Source organism: Panthera onca, chromosome B1 (assembly GCF_046562875.1).
Source record: "Panthera onca isolate mPanOnc1 chromosome B1, mPanOnc1 haplotype 2, whole genome shotgun sequence".
NCBI lineage: Eukaryota > Metazoa > Chordata > Mammalia > Carnivora > Felidae > Panthera > Panthera onca.
Window position 1 is genome coordinate 18,107,570 of NC_138342.1, and position 22,642 is coordinate 18,130,211.

At 40.1% G+C, this 22,642-nt stretch overlaps 1 protein-coding gene across 4 annotated transcripts in view; it reads left to right on the forward strand.

Annotated features, from left to right (window-relative positions):
• LOC132692663 (cytosolic beta-glucosidase) overlaps positions 1-22,642 on the forward strand; it is a 236,060-nt gene that overhangs the window by 12,105 nt on the left and 201,313 nt on the right. The window lies entirely within an intron of this gene.

Consider the following 22,642-nt stretch of genomic DNA (forward strand, 5'->3'; position numbering starts at 1 on the left):
CCAAGATGTTAAATCTTAACTACCTCTGTGAGTGGGGTTTTTCTTTTTTTCTTTTTGCTTCTCTGTTCTTTCTAACGTATATACAATAATTCTTCATTTTCTTAGAAATGAGAGACAGGTGGGGGTGCCTGTCTGGCTCAGTCAGTGGAGCACGTGGCTCTTGATCTTGGGATTGTGGGTTTGAGCCCCATGCTGGGTGTAGAGATTACTTAAAAATAAAATCTTAAAACAAAGAAATGAAAAAGTAAAAGTTATTTAAAGTTGACTAAAACACACACACCACATCACACCACACATACATGCATCCAGAGGAAACAAAAACTGTTAACTTAGAATTATTGGGGGGGGGGGTTACTGTGTTCAGAACAGTAGATGTAACATTTGAAGATTCTACTGTCTAATTCTAAGGCATATTATATATTTCTGGTGCATATCCTCACTTGCCAAACATATGCACTCTTTAGGGTTTCTTTTTTCTTAATGTTTATTTATTTTTGAGGGGGGGGGGTGCGTGGAAGGGCAGAGAGAGAGACACACACAGAATCAGAAGCAAGCTCCAGGCTCTGAACTGTCAGCACAGACCCCAATGCAGGGTTCGAACCCATGAACCCTGAGATCATGACCTGAGCTGAAGTCGGATGCTTAACTGACTGAGCCACCAAGGTGCCCCCTCTTTGGGGTTTCTAAAAGCAGAAGGTGATTACATGAATGGGGACAGTATGTGGCGGGTTGCAAACTGTTGTCACTCTCGGATTCACATTTCTCTGAGTAAATTGAGGAAGACATTATTGCTCTGCTGCACCAAGTGAGCACACACATGTGTACAGTAACACAAAAGCTTTCCATTTGTCACTATAAACTCCTAGCGTGACAATGCCATTTTCCCTTTTTCTGTAAAAGTGTGGGACTTTGAAACTCAGGACCTTGTTTCTTTCCCTGAAGTAAAATGAGGAAGACAAAAAAATGAAAAGGACCTTGAAGTTTCCTGGTGATTCCAGTTTCCTAGCTCCTGTCCCTCCCAGGGATGCCCAATGCTTTAATTGAAATAAGTTTCCTAGGCATTCCTCCCAGCTCTGGTTCTGTGAATAACCAGCCTGACAGCTTTCTCCTTACTTGCTAGTGTTAGAGCACTTGGAGTACACTTGAACTGACCATAGAGTGGGTGGCTAGAGTCCATTTGAATAGCAGCTTCCAAATGCTGCCAAATATATAAAATCCAGACAGAGAAATAGGTAGGCTTTGCAGAGGTTACAGAGTATGGATCTATATGTCAGCTGTCCCTAAAGGATTCCTACAGGTTCTCCTTCTGAGATCTCTCCAGGAGACGAGTTGTTGACATCCTTTCTTGACTTCACTCCTGATGCCGAATGCCAGAACATCCACTCCTGGGCAGCACTGGTTGGAAGGGGAGGATGTTTAGAGGAATTGGACAGTTTGCCAAACGGTTCCACAAATTAGGAGCTTGACATATGGTAATATGCTTGGTTAAAAGTAAGTGTATCTTTTAAATGAGAGGTAGTTGGGGTGATTATTTTTGTCTCGGCAGATCTCTAAGGAGAGAAAAAATTAATTCACAACATCTAAGGAGGGGAACTAAGTTAAGCTCCATGTGCTATGATTAAGGTCTAAGTCCTGAGTGGTCCAGCAAGAGAAAAGGTAAGCAGGGAGGCTCTGAGCGGAGACCCCAAGCTTATTAGAATCACAGCTAACATGGCTGTGCGTGGCATTGAGTGGAATGACAATGCATGCTTGTGTTGTGATTGCTAACGTAAAAGGTGTCAATATTAAGGCTCTGTGTTACACCAGTGAGCAGCTGTCCTCTGGTATTCCGATATCTGAGGGTTCCTTTAAAGGCTCCTAATCTTAATCTTTTCTTTTTCCTCTGAGCTTTTAATATTCTCAAAAGTCAATCTTAATCGAACTTCTTAATCAGGCTAGCTTCTCTTCTTTGAAATTACTTCCCTTTGACAATATCTTAATAGTAACTAAGGCATCCATGCAGAAAATTAGAAACGCATTACCCGCCCACCTCTCATTTTCATCCCCCATGCAGCAAGTGGGCACTGTTGGCTGGAGCCCAAGGCTTTTGAGAAAAGCAAGGGGGATTCCTTCAAGAAATGAGAAACATTTGTACAGTGGCTATACCATTCTTGGAATCTATCTCCTCTTACTCCTTCCTCCTTTTTCTTCTTCATCCCAAATATATATTAAGAAGCTACTAGGCAAGAGGTCCTATGCTAGGCTTTAGGAAGAGACGCAGATATCAGAGCAAGATATTGTTTCTGTTGTAGAGAAATACTCAATCTGGTTGGGGAGCTGCTAAGACATAGTAATTAAAGATTCAGGACTTGAAATCAGAAGAACTGAGTTCCAATCTTGCTTTTCTGTTTTGGCTATAGGTCCTTGGGCAAATTTTAAATCCTTACTATGTTTTCTCGGCTGTGAGATGGAGTTAATAATACCTTTCCTATATGATTGTTGTGTAGGGACTCAATGACACCGAAGAGGGTCTGACACATATTAAGCACTTAAAAATATTGGCTGTTTTTAGAGGAGATAAGGTAAAGATACAAATCATTTAAATAGCTAAACATAAAGTTAACATGATACAAGGCACATATTAGCATAAATTCTATGAAATTGGTAACTCTTAGAGTTCAAAAATTCAAAACTAAGCTAACTGTCCCAAAAGCTCTTCCACCGAGAGTCAAAATTATAATATGGTGCTTCGTTTCTCTATTGTTCACACCAAAACTCACTGTCCCCTTCAATGTTGCCCTGTTTGAAGTGAGTGAATGGACAAGTGTCCAAGACAACACGCATGCTGCCAAAGACATTAGAATCTGCAAAAAATCTGAAACGTATCAGAAACGGACACCCATGTGGTAAGCAAGAAGCAATCAGGAGATGTCTTTCTTGTAAAACTTGGTGTTGAAATTGTAGATGTGATATTGCAGTGTGTAGAATACTGGAATCAGAATCAGAAGATTCTGTTCATAGTGAAAAACAAAGGCCTAGAGTAAGAATATGGCAAGTTTTCAGCCTTAAACCAAGAACCAATGGGTTCTGATTCTAATCAGCAGCTTCTCTTGATTCCTTATTTAATTTAAATATATTAGCTCAGAATACCATGTGCTCTTGGAAGGAAGGGAACATGTCTCTTGTTTTGTCATCTCTCCATAGAATCCAACAAGATTCTGAGCCCCTTAGCTACTAGGACTAACCTTAGAGAATAACCTTAGTGCAAACAAATCCAGGTTAGTCCAAAAAACCTAGGGGAAAAAGTCTCCAGAAGAATTTAAGATGCAGCGTTCTTTGTTTTGACCTGTAGAGAATCTGCCGATAGATAATGTGAGAAATTCACTCTGTGCCTAAAGATAAGGCAATTGGTTTTGATAACCGGTTCAGGGGTATTTTCTAGCCTATTTTATTTATTTATTTATTTATTTTTGAAGTTTATTTATTTATTTTGAGACAGAGAGTGCACACAAGCAGGGGAGGGGCAGAGAGAGAGGGGGAGAGAGAGAATTCCAAAGTAGGCTCCACACTGTCAGTGCAGGACCTGATGTGGGGCTTGATCTCACAACCATGAGATCATGACCTGAGCTGAAATCAAGAGTAGGACATTTAACTAACTGAGCTACCCAAGTGCCCCCAGCATGTTTAAGAAGAAAAAAATACGGAATGTCTTTTATCTGTATCCTGGAGCCCAATTCACAGGGACTCAGGTAAATGATGAAATTAAGTTTTCTGCCCGACACAGCTGGGAATGGGATCTCAGAGCTGAAATAATCTCATCAAGTCAATAGTCATAATAATTACTACTATCTATTTAATACTTTATAAAAGTTTACACGATTCTTCAAAACACATTTATTTTAGCATCTGTTATGCTCTGTATTTAGCTACTGGTGTTACAAATAAATAATAATTTTCATATGTTGACAAGTTCCTGTGTCTTGTATTTTCTTCTGAACTTCCTGTTTATACATACTGGATCCTTACAACAACCCTCCCACATAGCTAATATTACCTGCATATTACAGGCAGTGAAATTGAGGCATAGAGCTGAAAGATCTTGCTTAATGCCCCATCACTTTCAAGCAACAGAGCTGATAGTCAAACCCAGGTGTTTGTCAGGCTTTGGGATTCTCATGTTCCATGGTGGTTGCTTTTCAGTGGTGCATGGAACAAAGGGAACGTCAATACCCATGCAATTGTGATATATTATGATAGAAGCCAACAGAGAGTTGTGTGAAAATATGTCTTATATTCTTTAAATATGAAAGTGTTTTGTTCACAATGCTGCAGAGTCTCAAGACTTTGTAAGCTGTTATAGTAGTTTCTCCTTAATATTCTCTCTGTCTCTCAAACTTTTTCTATTTATTGTGAAGGAACTGGAGTTTAGAGTAGGTGTAACTAACTTAATAAAAATGATCAGAATGATAATGATAAGTGACTGAGCTAGAATTCAAACACAGGGTTGTCAAGTGTCAAAAACTACACCTTCTACTGATTCTTGATGTGCTCAGAGTCTGTTAGGTGCTATGAGATGTTGGGAAGCATTTAACTCTGCCATTACTTAACTCAAGGTAACACTTGGACTATGATTTGCAAGACTGGAAGTCTACTAAGTGAACAAAATGAGGGAGGGCATCTCAGATTATAGAGCCAGCATGACAGATTATAGAGCCAGCAGGAGCAAGCACTCCCAGGAGAGAAGAGCAGAGTGGGTCCGGGAAGCGCAAGTCATTTGCTATGGCTGTTGACGTGCAATGGCATGTCAGATGAGCCCTGATTTCCCACGACATTATAAATAAAGCACTGGCATAGTTCAGAGAAGGAAGAAAATATAATGTTGACTCTAGGGAAATTAGATAAGATCTCATAGGAATGACACTTGAATCTTGAAGGACGAATGAAAATTGGACAGATGAAGATGGAGAGGGAAAAGCATTCCAAATGGCAGGAATAGCATTAGAGAAGGAATAAATACATATTCAGTCTGTGGACAGGAATCATGAATAATCATTCACTTTGACGAGACTCAGGGAAATAAGATTGGAAAAAGATGCTTTGCCAAATCTGGGAAAGCCTTGACTTCCAGGTGAAGGAATTTTATTTTACTTGTAGGAACCGCTGATGGAAAGACATGATCAAAACTGTGTTTAAAGAGTTGCAGATTGATACAGAATTAATTTCTAAGACTTCAATAAAAACTCCTGTCAGATTAATTTTAGTAAAAATCAACACCAAGACAAATAACCAAATTGACTTTTGTATCATGTTTTTCACTTTACAATAGGTTTCAGCTAAGGGTTCATTTGATCCTTCAACCAATTCAAGGCAGGCAGATGAGGTACCTTGAGAAACAGAGATTTAAGGAGACTTCCCCAAGTATGCCCTGTCCTTACAGAGTGCATTGAGATCTTCTGACTTCAGGCTCAATATTTTCTGAGTATCCTCACGGCGGGCCCTGGAATTTTACATTATTTTGTTTTCTTCTTTAGACCATCTTGTTCTTCTTCCCACAATGAAACAGATGTCTGTTTCGGCATGAATGTAAAGCTCACATTAATGATTATATATATGGGGCACAGTTCTAAATGTTTCCTGTGAATAAAATAAATTAATAGTAACAATTATTCAAAGTGGGTACTGTTACATTTCACAAATAAGGAAATCGAGGACTAGTTTGCTTCAAGTTCTTACAGCGGTAAGTGACAGAGCCTGGATCTGAACTCATGGACTATGGCATGAACACGCAACCGTGTAACTACCACCCCTCACTATTTTCCCAGGAGCAAGAGCTGTTTTAGAGTTTGGTTAATGTAGATGCAGAATAAGCAGCCTTATCAAGACAGCAGAATTACTTCTGAGCTTGACCAGATATCTGTAATAATGATTTGTAAAAGCAGTCGCAATATAAATCTGTATGTAACTTATTTGAAAGTAGCAATTTGGATTTACAGGTTTCCCAGTAGCTGTTAAAGTGATCTCTGTAGCATGCTGATCCTTTTATGAACATCTATAGTTGACCTAGAGGTAGGTGTACATGGTGATAGCAAGTGGAAGGCAATGAGTTATGAGACCGACTTGCATTGGTTTTAGCAGCTGTCAGCCAGTGTCTTAAATTCCTCATTTATAAAATAAGGCAAACAGAAATAATCTCCAGGAAACTTTCTGATCATAAATAAGAACAAGTATTCTCCCTTTCTTTGCTTTCTCCTTACATCATTACATCAATAGGTACATCCACCCACTGAGGCGATACTTGCCAGAGGCATCGGATCCAGCTTGTTGAACCGTTTTCCTAGAGTGACTTATGTACACCATGAACAGATCACAAATCATGAGGTCTTACGGTCTGGTCTTGCCCACCAACACAAAATTACATTTTGCTGATGGAATGTATTTGAGCCATGCCTAAATGACGGTCTGTCTAATTTATGATTTTAAGAAGATAAAGTGAGGCAAGTGGCCAAGATGGTTTATGGAAATGGATTTGAAAAAATGTGTCAGAGCTTGGAAAGCTGGGGAAAGCAGCAGTTTTTGTTTGTTTATTTGTTTGTTTGTGGTTTTCCCTGTTTGTTTTACATTAGCCAAACCTTACCCCTTTCCCTCTAATCCTTTCCCCTCTGCTCACCAGCTTTATTCAAGAAAACCACCAGAATGCAAGTCGAGATCCTTTGTAGATATCAAAATAGTTACCACAGGCCAGTTTGTACTCAAGAAGCTTAAAATCTACCTGAGAAGAGAGACTGCAAGCCTCTGTTCCACAAGGGAAGCGGTCTCTGGGAGGTAGGGCTTTTTAAAGGAAGGTGTTAATGGCCCAGGAAGTCAGAAGTGAGAGCTCCAAAGGAAGATGATCTTTGCAACAGCTGGTGCCCCATAAAAAAAGGGAGGATGGCCTTCTGGGGCTTTTGTCTCTAGTGACTCCTGAACTGTAAATCAGAACAATTCCCACACTCCACATGGCTTTTCTTTCATTTATAAACATGAGTACACAATTCCACCTCAGGGGCTAAGCCTCCTCCTTTCTAGCCATCATTTGTCTGGAAGAGTCTAGGTTTTGCCTAAGTGGAAAATGGTGATATTTTAGGAATTCAGTTTCACAGAAAGAATGGGTGTGTCCTCCTCATTTGTCCTCTTGCCCGGGAGTGAAGAGCTAAAATCACACATTGGAGATTTAGGTTAAAGCCAATAGTTTTATTGTCAAATAAATCCCCATGCTGCTCTTCCCCAGCTTTGAATTGAGCAAGTTTCCAAATCTTGGTAACCATCCATTTCTAAGTCTTTAAAAAGAGAGTAAGACTTCTTAGCCTTCAAGGTTGTTGTGGAGAGGAATTAAGTCAGCTTGGCAAAGTGGATAGGATAATGCCTGGGCTACACTTGTTGATTCCTTTCAACCCTCTCTCTTTCAACACCACTCCCTCCAAATACCTAGTTTCATCATGAAAAATGGAAGAGCTTTAAGACAAAGTGAAATAGTTAAAGTTGTTGTAGGTTTGAGCGTTGTGAACACAGTCCCACACATACTGCCAACAGTCATTGAAAGAATAGCATTATGTGTATGCTTTTTTGACATTTCTCTCTTCCCTCAAACATCTGTAGTTTATCTATGAGCTATTCTCATTTATGTTAGGTGTCTGTGAAGAGAGAAAGGAGAAGAGAGATAAATCGTCAATCCTTGCCTTGGAAAACCTACTGCATTCTCTTACCCAAACTGGACCTTGTAGTATGCGTTTCTAGAATCAGGCTGTGCTCTGGAATGTGAAATCTAGACTGAGGTAGAAAGCTCAAGTGTTAGAGCTGATTGATCTGATTTAGGGAAGCATGACTTTTTTCCTTCCTGTCAAAAGCAAGTTACCTTGTTTCAAAAGGTATTATTCTTATCTACATAATTTAACTCAAGTAAGTTCTTTGACACTTTTTATAGAATGATTTAAATTGCAGGAAAGTTTTTTAAAAAGCATTTTGGTGGGCTTTTTTTTTTTTTCCCTTTAAAGCATAGTGTTGATCCAACAAAATGGAGTGCCAGAATTCTGGTAGTATGTTGACCTAGCAAGAGATATTTGTGCAAAATATGGTGATTACTTGAAATGACCTTCCTGGTTTGGAGACCCGATTCAATGTTTTCTAGTCAATGTGCTACCAATTCATTTGGGTGTCCCACAATGTCATGACTTTCTTTTATTCTACTGTGTGAAACCTAGTACCAGGTGTATATGTCAACACGTATTTCTAGGTTTGTCTCTCCCTTTGCAGTTTTTACTTTTATACATAGGAGAGAGAGAAGGAAAGAGTAGGGGGGATTATTAAAAAACAAAACAAAAAAACAAAACAAAAAACATACAGTGAAGACACATTGGCCTCAAGTGGAATTTTCATGATCTTTTGGTTATTGTTAGATATATGCCTGTTGAAAAGTGAAACTACCAAGTAAAGATATAAGTGCTTATAAAAAGCTAAGAAAAATCAAAGCAATTTTGGGAAAGGCTCCTCTAGTACATGGACTCTGCGGTAGAAATGTGTTCTGCCTTCTATAAGAAGAATTGACTGAGTCTTCCAAGGGGATGAAAATGCTGGAAAGAGACAAGACTTGGAATGGAAAAGCCTGGACTTGAGTTCTGGCTTTGCTGACTTATCACAATGCTTTTCCAGGCAATGCTCTGGCCCTCTTCTTCATTTATAAATGCTGGTACTTTACCAAATGACCTTTAATATTATTTGTAGCTCAAAAGACTCTATGACCCTAACCAAGGATTCCTCTCCAAGCTCCATGAATAGGGCCTTTTCAGTTCTAGGTTTTATGATTCTGAATGAAGGTCTTACTTCCATTTGACCACTGTGGAAAAAGAGGAGAGAGGTTTGGAAGGGAGCTCTGTGTAGTTCACTGCTCTACCATGTGGCACAAAGAACAGCTGTACTACAAGCAAGTCTGCTTCCTAAAAAAATAAGATGTTCTAAAGTGGACAAAAAAAGACCAAGTATTGAAAGGGTAAGAGCTGCTGGAATGTTAGCTTTATTTAGCCCCAGATGACTGGCAGTCAGTTGTGACATTATTACTCAATGTGCCTAGGCTGCCATTCAAAACAGTTGTTGCAAGTGCTCCAGAGAGAACAGTAGGCCTGTGTAGTTCTGTTTTCCCTCTTTTCTAGAGGGGGTGGAGTGGAATGTTCACACAGCTGGCTTTGAAGACTGTTGGTGGTTAGAATCAGGGTCTGTTGATGGTCAGTAGAATTTGTCTACTCCTCATGTGGTCTCATTTTAAGAAAAATGCTTTTGCTTTTCTAATATATAATGTATACTTATTGTGGAACATACCATAACCTCACCACTAAGACATATGCAGATGTGTCTTTTTGTACATCAAGAAGAAGCCAGAGAAGCATGGGAGGGAGGAAATCCAGACGTGCACATATGGAAATAGGCCCGGAGAAGCTAAGGAACCTTGCAACATGTACAGATTCTTTGTACTACACCACCCTTCCTCAGGCTCAGCTAAACATTTCAGAAGAGTGAAAGCATTGTTGATATTCAAAAGCTAAAGTAAGGTCTTGGAATAAGGCAATTTTGTTCTGTTTCTGAAGGAAGAAAAGAATCACAGTGCACACCAGGATAATGATTTTGGAAGCTCAGTTAATTGTGAAGGTGAGGCTGATCCAGCTTGTGGCTAGATATAAAGGAAATATTGTTCCCTTCCCATAAATGATTTCCCATATGTAAAGTGGGGCTGAACCTAGCAGGTGACTTCAGAGATGTGGAAACATTTAACCACATATGAATAAATCTTGCAAACACTTTTAAAAAAATGCAAAGTATAACCTTTAAAGTAAAATTGCGGCTGTCACATTTGGAGACTGAAAGCTCTAAAAGCAGAGCTTTTTTATACCAACCACAAAGGCCAGGGACCTGTGGTTTTATTGGATTTCTCATCCCAAGAAAATATTTACACTTGGATGAAATGATGCGTTTTTATTTTTTTTTTTTTTAAATTTTTTTTTCAACGTTTTTTATTTATTTTTGGGACAGAGAGAGACAGAGCATGAACGGGGGAGGGGCAGAGAGAGAGGGAGACACAGAATCGGAAACAGGCTCCAGGCTCCGAGCCATCAGCCCAGAGCCTGACGCGGGGCTCGAACTCACAGACCGCGAGATCGTGACCTGGCTGAAGTCGGACGCTTAACCGACTGCGCCACCCAGGCGCCCCGAAATGATGCGTTTTTAACTATAAAAGCCAAACAGAGCATATTTATGAAGAATGTTGCAAATAAAAATGTTTTTTTCCCTTAGCCTGGCAAAAGTGACAGCTCTGGTTAAGGCACCAAAAAACTCCGTAAAATATAGAATCACAGTTCTTTTAAGTGGGTGAAGCTTTTTATTCTTAGTAAGGACATATATGAGTGATTGCCATGAAGGAAAAAGGACTTTGGTGAGTGTCCTGCTTTCTACTGCCAAAAAATTCCAGTCACTAGAGTTTTTGGAAGCTTCTATCCATATATATGAGAGGAAGAGAAAAGAACAGCACAAGAGAGAATGAGAAAAAAATAATTAACATAGATATAGCTCAATAGACCAGAGGCAAAATGAAATAAATTAACATTGTAGGGAAATAAAGGCTTTTGGGAAGGAATTTAACAATGTTTGCCATTCAATCATTGACAATCCAATTTTTTTTTTTAAGTTATTGATTTAGGGGTCGATTGGTTTGGGAAAAAACCCAACCCAAACTAAGTGTTTGCTTCATGTATTAGCCATTATGCCATCAAATAAAGTCCTTATTTTTAGCTGACGCCTCCAGGCTTCTGAATAACAGAGGCAGAAATAAAACAAAAGCTGGGGAAAGTGATCCAGAAATGGATGTGTTGACACACGCTGGCATTTTGTCCTAACAAAAGTAATATCCAAATGCACTAAAATAGAAGGGGCCAAATCTCATCCTCAATATTCCCTATTTGTTCTCTCATTTTTACAGTTCTGATTGCCTCTTTAAAGGATATAAGGCCAACCCCAGGAGAAAACTACATAAGGAACTTCTTAAAAAAAAAAAAAAAAAGAACTTCTTAAACTGTCTTATTACACTGAAATTTAATTATAGCAAGTGCAGCAAATATTGCTTAGAATATGGAAATGAGTGACCCCAAGGATTCAGTATTTTTATAAGATTGCACTGATGTGAAGTTACAAGACATATCTATATTGGTCTTTGGCCCCTCTTCCTGACTCAGAGCTCCTAAAATCCTTGTAACTTACTAGATTACAGGAACTTCTTTTGCTTTAATGAGGGGACTCTTGGTGGGCTTCTGGATGGGGCCAGTCACAAGAAAGGCCAAGCCATGAAGAGGCTTGGAACTTTCAACCTCACCCCCAATCTCCAGAGAGCGTAGAGGGGCTAGAAGTGGGGTTAATAATTGATCATACTTCCATGATGAAGCCTCCATAAAAATCCTAATTATGGGAGGCTCAAAGAGCTTCTAGGTTGGTGAACACATTCAAGCTGGGACATGTAGCACCCCAACTTCATGGGGACAACAGGTCCCGCACCAGGGATTCTATTAGACCTTTCCCTGTGTATCTCTTCACCTGGCTGTGCCTCTGTGTGCTTTATCACATCCTTTATTATATAGCAAACTGATAAACATGAGTGAGTGTTTCCCTGAGTTCTGAATTGTTAGAAGGAGTGTGGGAACCTCAACTTCTAGCTGGTTTGTCAGAAGTATAGGTGACAAACTGGGACTTGCAACTGGCCTCTGAGGTGGTGGCACTCCCTGGGACTGAGCACATAACTTACGGGATCTGATGCAAACTCTAGGTGGAATTGTCCTACTGAATTGTAGGACCCCTGTTGGTGTTGGAGTTGGTCGGTGTGGGAAAAGACCCACATGGCTGGCCTCAGAAGTGTTGTGAGTGCAAGAGGTGCCTGGCTGGCTCAGTCAGTAGAGCATGCAACTCTTGGTCTCAGGGTCGTGAGTTTAAGTTCCACGTTGGGCATAGAGCTTACTTAAAAAAAAAAAAAAAAGGAAAGGAAAGATGTGAGTGTGAGAATATGGAAGACTGTATTTTTTTGGATAGCTGAGAGATTTATTTTCACAGTGTTTATTGGACTACATTCGATTGCAATAACAAATGGCAAAAGGCCACAAGTCCAGCAAAAGAGAGGGCACCTAATACATCACACTGGACATTGGAAAGAATTAGCAGGGTACATTTTTCCATGCACACATGTGACTTCTGTTCTGGCTCCATTCCTTTGCTGGATTTGTCTAGACAAGAGCAGGTACAGCAATTGTAAAAGTGGGAGAATCCATGTCAGAGGAGCTGTGTCTAAGGAGAGAAGCCATTCACAAGTGTGAGCCTTGGAGAAATATTGCTCCCATACACCCCATAAGTGTCTGCTTTCACACGTCCTCTGCCTTCCACCTGTCTCCCTTCCACTGCCAAATTAAACTGACTTAGGGAATTGGCTTCTTTTAGATGTTCTCTGCTGTGAAAAAGAATCCCTGCCCAACCTCACCGCTGTCCTTATGGCCCTCTGAGACTGCTACTTTGAACAAATAGCATGTCTTACCCATGACTGTTTTTGATGAAGCTTATCAGTGGTGGGCCTGGCCCTTTTCACAGAGCTTCACATGTATCATCTCATTGGATCTGCACAACAAGCCCATGAGCTAAGAATGATGATCCCTCCTTGGCAGGGAAAACTGTGGTTCAGAGAGGCCAAGAAATGCATCCAAAGGGGTGCCTGGATGGCTCAGTTGGTGGAGCATGCAACTCTTAATCTTGAGGTTGTGGGTTCGAGCCCCACGCTGGGTACAGAGATTACTTAAAAAATAAAAATAAATAAATAATAAAAAATGCATCCAAGTTTTACATAAGTAAGAAACAGCAAAGTTATCCCTTTCATGGGGCCTGTCATGTGACACCCAAGCCCATAGACCTTGTCCAGTCATTATTCTAGAAAAGAAGTGTCATCTGAGGTTTAAAAATACTGCATATTCAAATTTTCTTCCCAATAAAAAGTGGCAAAGGCAAAGCTAATCAACATCTTCCTTACTGTTAAAATGTGCATAAGACAGAGGGGAAATGAGTGGTTGTGCGTGGATTTAAAGTGGGTGAAAATAATGGCCTAAGACATTTGGCCATTTGGCCCCAGTTTCAAACATTTGGGTACACATTTTTGGGTACAAAATTGGGTACAATTTTTAAAAAAAATTTGTGCAATTGGCTTTTTCTACCTTCATTACTACTTACTTTACATTGACTCAACCTTTTTTTTTTTTAGCCTAAAAATGGGCTTATAAATATATTTATATCATGGTGGCATATAGAAAACTAGAATCATTTGTTGTAAGTAAAAGGTAACCCATAAATATAATGAGAACATGGCAATTTTACTAAATTTTAGCTTCCTCTGTTTTGGGATTTTACCCCTCAGTTTCCAGCCCCCTCTCCTCCTTCAGACTTCTTTCCCTGTTTCCCTTCAAGCCAGAGGACAGAGGTTTCCTGCTTGAATTCCATGAGGGGTGTCCTCAGGGTAAAAACCTTTAAAAATGGATCACACTCTGCTTCACTTCCCTTCTTTTATGGTTTGTCTCTTCCCCTGTAGCTATCCACATTTACTTTATCTTTAGTTGTCTTTGGTGTTATATTTAGAGTTTACAGTTGGAATTGGTAATTCTGATACAAGCTACTCTGCCATTATCAGAAGCTAAAACTTTTGTTTTTAATCACATTTGTAATTAGATTTTTGTGGGTTTTTTTTTTTTTTTTGCTTGTGTGTATTAATATCTGTCTCTTCAATGGAACTCTAAGCACATGAAGTGAATGTTCTAAAAAGAGGTTTTCAGGAAAAATTCTCATTTGTCACAAGCTTCTTCATGCTGACCTTAACTGTTTTGGCATATTTTAATGACCTCCCCTTTATTTCAGGAATAATATCAATGTATTGCTCATGCTTTATACATTTTGATTATTACATATAAAGATTATAATGCAAAAAGTCATTAGAATACAACCACATAGAACTCACACAGGAAATGAGAATGTAATAATCTTATATAATTATTGAAAATGAGCAGACCAGTTTTTAGCTCTAAATGTTATGAACCAAAGCAGAAGTTGAGGTCTGGTGTTGTATCATGCACCATTGTTCAAAGCAGGGATTCCCAAATAAAGGGAATGTGAGTACAGGACGGAGCTGCCTATGAAGGACAGTGAGGGGGGACTCCCTGCATGGTGCAGAGGCAGAGAGATGCCCCATACCATCAGCACACCAAATTGGGCAGATGGATTTTTAAACCAGCCTCCCTAACACCCAGAAGCATCACAGATAGCTTTTCTGGTGGAGTGCTCAGAGAAGAATCCTTATCATCTGTTCCTTGAGCCTAAATCCTAAATCCACTTCAGGCCATGGTCCCAGAGGGTTTGCTTTCTCCGTTGATGACGTCAAATGTACAATAGCATCCTGTAGTTTTTGGTACACTTTCCCTCTTCCCTACCTGTCTCCTTTCTCTACTCTGAATCTGTAAATTTGTTGGGAGAAGGAGTGGCCATAATATGCTTAGGAAAATTATTGGTAACTCTTATTCTTTGATTCCTCCCTGAGTAACTTGGGATAAAAATGGGATGCTATTAAACAAAGTTGAGGACCTTTAATTAGTAAATTGGAAGATAATTCAAGCCCTAACACTATGTTCAGGGATTGACTTGGTTGGATCGGTTCACCACTTTTTCCTAGGGTTTAGTATGGTGCCTGGCTCATAACAAATGATCATTACCCATTTGGTGATTAAATTGATGAATTCGGGGAAACCATATACCAAATGAGTCTTTCATTTTTAGCTCGCCTGAGTCAGGTAATCTCTACTTTAGAAGAGTTATAAACCGATAGGGAAGTCAGACCACTAAACACATTTTAAAATAAAATGGCATGAGTGTTATGATAAGGGGTGCACAAGGTCCAATGGGAGCTTGGGGCAGTGGGACACCTACCTCTTTCTGGAGAATATGTCCTTAAAAAGGAAACCTTGAGGGGCGCCTAGGTGGTTCAGTAAGTTGAGCGTGCGACTTTGGCTCAGGTCATGATCTCGTGGTCTGTGAGTTTGAGCCCACGTCGGAGCTCTGTGCTGACAGCTCGGAGCCTGCAGCCTGCTTCGGGTTCTGTGGCTGCGTCTCTCTCTGCCCCTCCCCTGCTCATGCTCTGTCTCTCTCTGCCAAAAATAAATAAACATTAAAAGGAAACCTTCAGCTGGCTAATGGAAGAGTGGTGAGAGTTAGCCACAATAAAGGGAGAAAAATATTCCAGGCAGAAGAAGCAGTGTTTGTTAAGAATTGTGTTGAAGAAGAGATGGAGCATGGTAGGTTTGAAGATCTGAAGGAAGGAGAGCTTGTGAGAGGAACACTGGTGTGGATGTCAATGGAAGGGAGGCAGGAACCAGATCATTGCAGGCTTTATGCAGGTCAAGAAGTTTGAACTTCAGGGGCAAGTGACAATCTGAACAATTTGTGTTTTAGAAAGATGGCTCAGGCTGCTCTAGAGGCTCTTGGATGGGAACACAACTGGAAGTTGGGAGTTAGCACCTTTGGAACTTTGTAGTCTTGAGAGGATTTCTGTGGACTTTGCATTAAGAGGTCACAGAGATGAAGGTGAATGGACGTATTTAAGACAGGTCAAGGAATTGGAGTCAACGGTATTTGGAGGTGGGCTGCATGGGGTAGAAAGTAGGAAGAGGACAAGCAAAAGGTTCAGAATGTTGTCTAGACCATCTGGTGCTCTTTGACTAAGGATCCAAGAGACACAGGTCTGGGCAGGTTCTCCTAGGCCATCACATGCTGTATGTCATTGCTTGCTCTTTCCACACAATTCATCTAAATTAATTTTTTTAATGTTTATTTATTTTTGAGAGAGAGACAGAACACGAGTGGGGGAGGGACAGAGAGAAAGGAAGGCACAGAATCCGAAGCAGGCTCCAGGCTCCAGGCTCCAAGCTGTCAGCACAGAGCCCCAAGTGGGGCTCGAGCCCAGGAACCATGAGATCATGACCTGAGTCGATGTCAGACATTCAACCGACTCAGCCACCCAGGAACCCCTAAATTAATTTTATAATCACTGAAATTGTTCCTTTTCACTCTGGTTTTACATCGTGTTTGGCTTCATTCTAGTCTTTTACACTTCCTTTTCAGATTGTGGGCCTCCAATGCTTTGCTTTATTCACTATGGGAAGAAAATGCTTTTGAAGTTCCAAACCCAATCCCTGAAGCAAGATTAACAATCAAAGCTACTTTCAAATGTGCAAATGCTCATGGGACTTAGGTGGATTAGCTACAGTCTAGTCCTGAGGCACATGGCACACCTGTGCATGGCCATGAACAGTTCAGAAGGAAAACCAGTTCCTGGTCTGTAGCAAGGCCTTTGAGCCTGAGGACTCTGTTTCTGGTATTTAACATGAAGACCAGGACTGAGAGTGTACCTCCTTAAATTTTTCTCCTAGGCACCTCACTTGTAACCCTAATTCCAGCTCAGTTTAGCACTTCTCCAAATAGTCCATAGATATACAAATGGAGGTTAAATTACATTGGTGGAAGTTTTTTTAGGAGGATGATCTGAGTAGCTAAATCTTGAGTATGTGGAATAATAATTCTGGTGAATCTGAATTGTTAATGACGTGGACAGAGTCACTGCACTATGGATAATGCCCTAAAATGCCTTATTACTAGAATCTGATACTATAGCTGTAGATATTTGCTGGAAGGCTCCCAAAAGTATTATGAGTTCTCTCTGTCTCTTCGGACTGCCTTTTATTCTTAGAGCTGCTAAGCTCAACAGTTGAACTTTGAGTGGTTTTGAGAGGTTTTTGTGATTACTTGTATGCCTTTGTTAGTACCAGCCTGTCAACACCTTAAAGGACAGAGCATCTTTTTGTTTGTTTTGGAAATTACTCAACAGTAATCTTTAATTATATAACAGTATGACTTTTTGAAATGTTGATTGATGCACTGCTGTTGTTTTATATTGCACCCATGCTAAATCTTATGGGGCGTATGGCCTTCAATAAATAAATGCAAATAATGTAATTGAATCCCACTTCAGTGTGCCATTAATTATCTCACATATATCTTCATTGCCTGCTTGGTGACATGAGCCAGCATTCAAGACAGCTAGAAAAAATATCCAGTAAATTTCTTTATTTGGAGGGGATTTATGATGTATAGACACACATATGAATTATGTATATGTACACACATCCACTTTCATATATCTAAGTCCATACTCACTTATATACGTCTATATCTACATCAGACCATATGCATGGCTAAATATGAACACATGCACATACATATTTCACACATATACACATGTACATATATATGTATGTATATGCAGAGACAGATACAGATATAGACACACAACATATATATACTGTATATGAATCTTTTGGTTGCAACTAATAGGAAACCCAATCCAAGTAGGTCTAAACCGTAAAGGCAATTAGAGTTCCTTCTGTCTTTCTTCCATATCCCAAAGGTAGTCCTCTTTATGTTTATGAAAAAATGGCTGCCAAAAACTTCCATATTCGTGTGTAGCAGGAAGAGGATGTCTGTTTAGGTAACTTCTATAGAAGAGTGAAAAAACTTAAAAAAAAAAAATTTAATGTTTATTTATTTTGGAGAGAGAGACAGAGCCCAACAGAGCAGGGGAGGGGCAGAGAGAGAGAGGGAGACACAGAATCCAAAGCAGGCTCCAGACTCCGAGCTGACAGCACAGAGCCCGACGCGGGGCTCGAACTCCCGAACTGTGAGATCGTGACCTGAGCAGAAGTCAGACGCTCAAGCGACTGAGCCACTCAGGCTCCCCGAGTGAAAAAACTTCTTACTCAGAACCCCTAAAAGTACATTTTCTCACATCTTATTGTTTGATTGGGTTTCAAGCCCACCTTTAATCCAATCCCTTAACCAATGAGAGGTGTGAAGATAGCCTAAAATTAATCCCCAGAGCTGGTGGATTATTGGGTGTGGTGTGGTGTCAGCTTTTCTGGAATTATGTGGTCTGCACAGGGGAAAGGCAGAGAGCCAAAGGAAAATCAGATTCTGTTACCAACAGAAGCTTGAGAGTTGATTGAATCCTAGTTGGTCTGGATTAATAAATGCCCCTACCCCTTGTCTCCCACACACGTGAGCACACACATCATGGTTGTCAGGAATTTCACAATCAAAGATTCCATTTATAATGGATTTACTTTCTGGACTTCATGTTTTAACAGATTCTATCTACTAAGAAACTGAGAGCATTGTTACAAAGAATTCATTTTTGTATTTTCATGCATGAAAAAAACTGGTATTACCACAATGAGTTCATATAATTCCAGCCTAAAGTAATAAAATTGGAGTTTTAGAAAGCTTAGGAGACCTGAAAGGAAGCGAATGTACAATTGCAATTATAATTATTGAAATATTAAAAATAGCTTGATGGCTCTCAGGAATCAAGGGCTCTGTTTGGGAAGCACTTTTGTAAAATGTGCCTCTTCAACGTCAAGTTTTGACTAGATCTTTCCTGACAAGTGCAGAAAGTCAAGATGAATAATCCAATGCACAAACAACCTTTGGTAGATTTGCCCTTTGGTTTACCTCATACTAGCCCCACCCCCTTCTCTTTCCCTGTCACTGTCTTTTTTCTCCAGTGATGTGATATGACCAAAGAGTCTCCCTGCTAGGGGGAAAAAATACTTTGAAGTAATTAAACTTTTTTCTTAGGCTTCTTTTTTAAAAATCATAGTCATTGTTCAGAAAGCGTGTTTATTGGTAACTCCCCAATCTCAGTGGCTTAGCAAAGTAAACATTTATTTCTCATTCAACCAAAGTGGGTTGCTTATGGAGTGAGCATTTGCCCTGCTCCATGCGGTGATATAGGGAACCAGGCTCCTTCCATCTCAGGATTGCCTAGGGCCTCAGAGATTTCAGTGGAACCTGTAGCCTGTGTATCCAGTCAGTAGACGAAAGGAGAATTATGGTATTATGCATGAAACACAGGTGATGATGTGGGCAGATCTCAGCAACCTGGCCCGGAAGTGGTGCACACTATTTCTGCCCACATTCCACTGGTCAAGACAGTCCTGTGACCTCGTCTAACTATAAGGGAGCTGACAAATGTGGTTTGATTGTGTGCCCAGCTGGACAAGGTTTTGGCTAATGCAGAGGAGTCTTTGTTACAGACTGAAAAATGCTTATTTAGAAACTTGCTTTTCTCCTGACACAGGTACACAGGAACATTTTGAAAGCCAGGGCTTTTGACTCTCAGCATTGTAAGTTGGGAGAGTGAAAGTCATAGCTACTGAGCTGAATCCTTGAAGAATGGCTTGTTTTGCAGTTAACAAAGAGAAGAGTTTCTGCAAGACGTATTTTTACCTAGAGGTCACTGGGTATATAGTCTGTTGGGATTCCTAGGACGTCTGGTGAGAGCGTACATTCTGATAGCCATTGTGCAAGTAACCATAATGCAAGTACCTTATTTCCCTCCAGTTGGAAGGTGGACACAGGTTGGTGACTCTCGTGACTAGCAGGGTCTGGAGTGCTATTCTGAGCCCATACCCTGGGAAGGTGGCAGGATCTCAAAGGAATTACTGTGTGGTTTTGAGGTGGGAATTGAACCTAAGGTCTCAGATTTATACCCATTGAGAGGGATTTCTGTGCCTCTCGAGCAGAGAGTAAGTGGGCTTGAAGGACCCATGGCAGGCTTGGAAAGTGGACATCTTGGTGTTGAGCAAGATGGGCCCAAACTAGGAGATGGGAGAATGAGGACACTAAGCATCTTTAAAATTTGGTCTTCATAAGATCTAAATTTTCTTGAATGGCCCAAAAATGAAGTGGAGGGGACCTACATAATGACAAATTATAGCCAGTTTTGTTAGATAGGGCCATAAAATCAGAATTCTTTTTGTATAAAGAAAGTAAACAAATAAGGTAATTCTTTTTTTCCCCCAGCATTTATTTATTTTTGAGAGAAAGAGACAGAGCGTGAGCAGGAAAGGGGAAGAGAAAGAGGGAGACACAGAATCTGAAGCAGGCTTCAGGCTCTGAGCTATCAGCACAGAGCCTGACGTGGGGCTTGGACCCACGAGCTGTGAGATCATGACCAGAGCTGAAGTCGGGTGCTCAACCGACTGAGTCACCCAGGAGCCCCAAATAAGATAATTTTTACTCAGTATTGTGGCTGCATATTTATATGTCGTATATCCATTAGGACTTCAGTGCAGGGAAGTGTGAATTTTCTGTAAGGGCAGAAGAATACAGAAGGATTGTTGATAGCAAAGGAAGGTACTGGAAGAGAGGAAGGAAGAGACTACCAGGAAAGCTCAGGTCCTTAAAGTGTGGTCTACGGATCCCTTGGAGTCTCTGAGACTTTTTTTTGGAGGTACACAAGGTCAAAACTATTTTCATAAATATGAAGACATGATTTTCCTTTTTTATTCTCAGTTGTTTGAGTGTGCAGTAGAGTTTTACACAGGCAACAAATAGAGTAAGAAGCAGCTATGGGCACCCAGCTGTTTTCTCCTAAACCACGTATAAAGGAATTTGCAAAAATGTAAAACACTCTTCCCACTAAATGTTTTTGTTTTGGATCAGATGATTACTTTTCATAAAATATGTTATTTCTGTTCCCTGCTTTTTATTGCTATATGTTAAATGAAATCATCGGTAATTTTAAGTCTGTTTTAACTTCTAAAATGGTAAATATTGTTAAGTATAATCCACATTTTAAAAAGTTCTTTAATGGCCTCGATTATTTTTAAGAGTGTACGAGGTCCTGATGCCAAATTGCTTGAGAATGCCATAGTAGAGAATCAGATCAGAGGTGAGAGAAATTGAATTCTGCCATTTGTGGTCAAGTAACCTCAGAGGCTGTGGAGTGCTAAGAAGGTAGATTGTTCTTTCTGGAGAAAAATCATTAGAAGAACAGTAGCAATTAGCTAGGGGCTGCAGGGGAAGGTGGTCTTTGGTGGGATAACTAAATTTTAGTAACACTTCGAAGGGCAATGTGTAAACCTAAAATAATTGCAATACTGCCATCTAGTGTTTCATAATGAAAATATTTCAATTTTTTTTCATTCAGTTTATGATGATGGCTTCAGAACTGAATGACTATAGGGGCTAATTTTAATAGTATGCCCTGTATTTTTTGTGTTTATTTCACCAAACATGTACCTTTAAATACTTTAAATGTCTTCTCTCATTTCTTTCTATATTTAACCTCTTCTTTCTTCTTAGGGTTAGGATAACTGGACAGGGTGGGATTTGAAATGAGTTATACCCCATTCCAATCTTGTGTTCCTCTCATTACACAGTGTAGGATGATTTAAAAGCTGATGTAGGGGAACTGAATAAGTAACTAGCCTCACTTTGATTTTGCCTAACTCCTCTCTCCACAGGCAGTTAAAAAAAATGAACTTTTTATTTTGCCTTTAAAAAGAATTTTTTATTTCCTTAAGTTTTAATTTTATTTTTAGTTACTTAACATACAGTGTTATATTAGTTTCAGAATCAATTTTAGATGTACAGCTAAGTTGCAAAGATAGTACAGAGCCTTCTCGTGCACCCCTCAGTTTCCCCTCTTGTCCACATTCTGAGTTACTGTGATACATATGCTGCATGCTTGGGACAGTGGAGGAAAAGTCCCACATTGAGGCGCATGACTGTGAGATTTCAGAAATAGAAGCCTGGGAGGCAGGGAAGGGGGGATGGGTTACAAAACAGGTTATATATAAAAGATTAGGACTTGGGTTGTCATCAGACTTCTCAATAGCCACACCAGAAGCTAGAAGGCCAGGAACCAATGCTTGCGAAAGTTTGAGTGAAAATTACTTCCATCATAGAATCCCATAGTGGTCAAACTACATATCAAGCGTGACATTAGAATAAAGATAATTCCAGAACTACAGAGTTTCCAAAAAGTTACTTCTCATGCCTCCTTTATCAGAAAGTTATTCACGGAGAAAAGACAAAGAGGAAGAAAGCACAGAGAAGAGGTGATGGGGTTGCAGATTATGTAGCTCTGTGGTGGCCTGAACGACAATCGTGCAGAATGAGCAGGAAAATAGAAGTGTTTGAACATCAGAGATTTATCGTTCTCTCAGAGTGTTTGGGGATGAATTAGTGATAGGTATACAGAAAATTCAATATAAAAGCCAGGCAGTTGATTAACCCCAGAGAAAATAAAAGGTTGCACGTAAGCATGGTCTATTATTTCACGGCTCAGCTTTGAACCATACATGGTCATAGTAATGTAAGTATCGAGTATTTATTTAACTTTTTGGAAGTTTATTTATTTATTTTTGAGAGATGCAGGGGGGGAGAGAGAGAGAGAGAGAGCGAGCAAGGGAGGGGAGGGGCAGAGAGAGAGGTAGACAGAATCTGAAGTGGGCTCCTTGCAGTCAGCTCAGAACTGGATGTGGGGCTCAAACCCACAAACAGTGATAATCATGACCTGAACTGAAGTTGGGCACTCAGCTGACTGAACCACCCAGGAGCCCCAATATCAAGTGTTTATTTAGCATGTTGGAGGAGGAGGAGAGAGAGCCAGAGGGAGGGAGACAGAGTGAGCTTGATCTTCTACCTCTATATCCAGAATTCGATCGTTATTATCTAA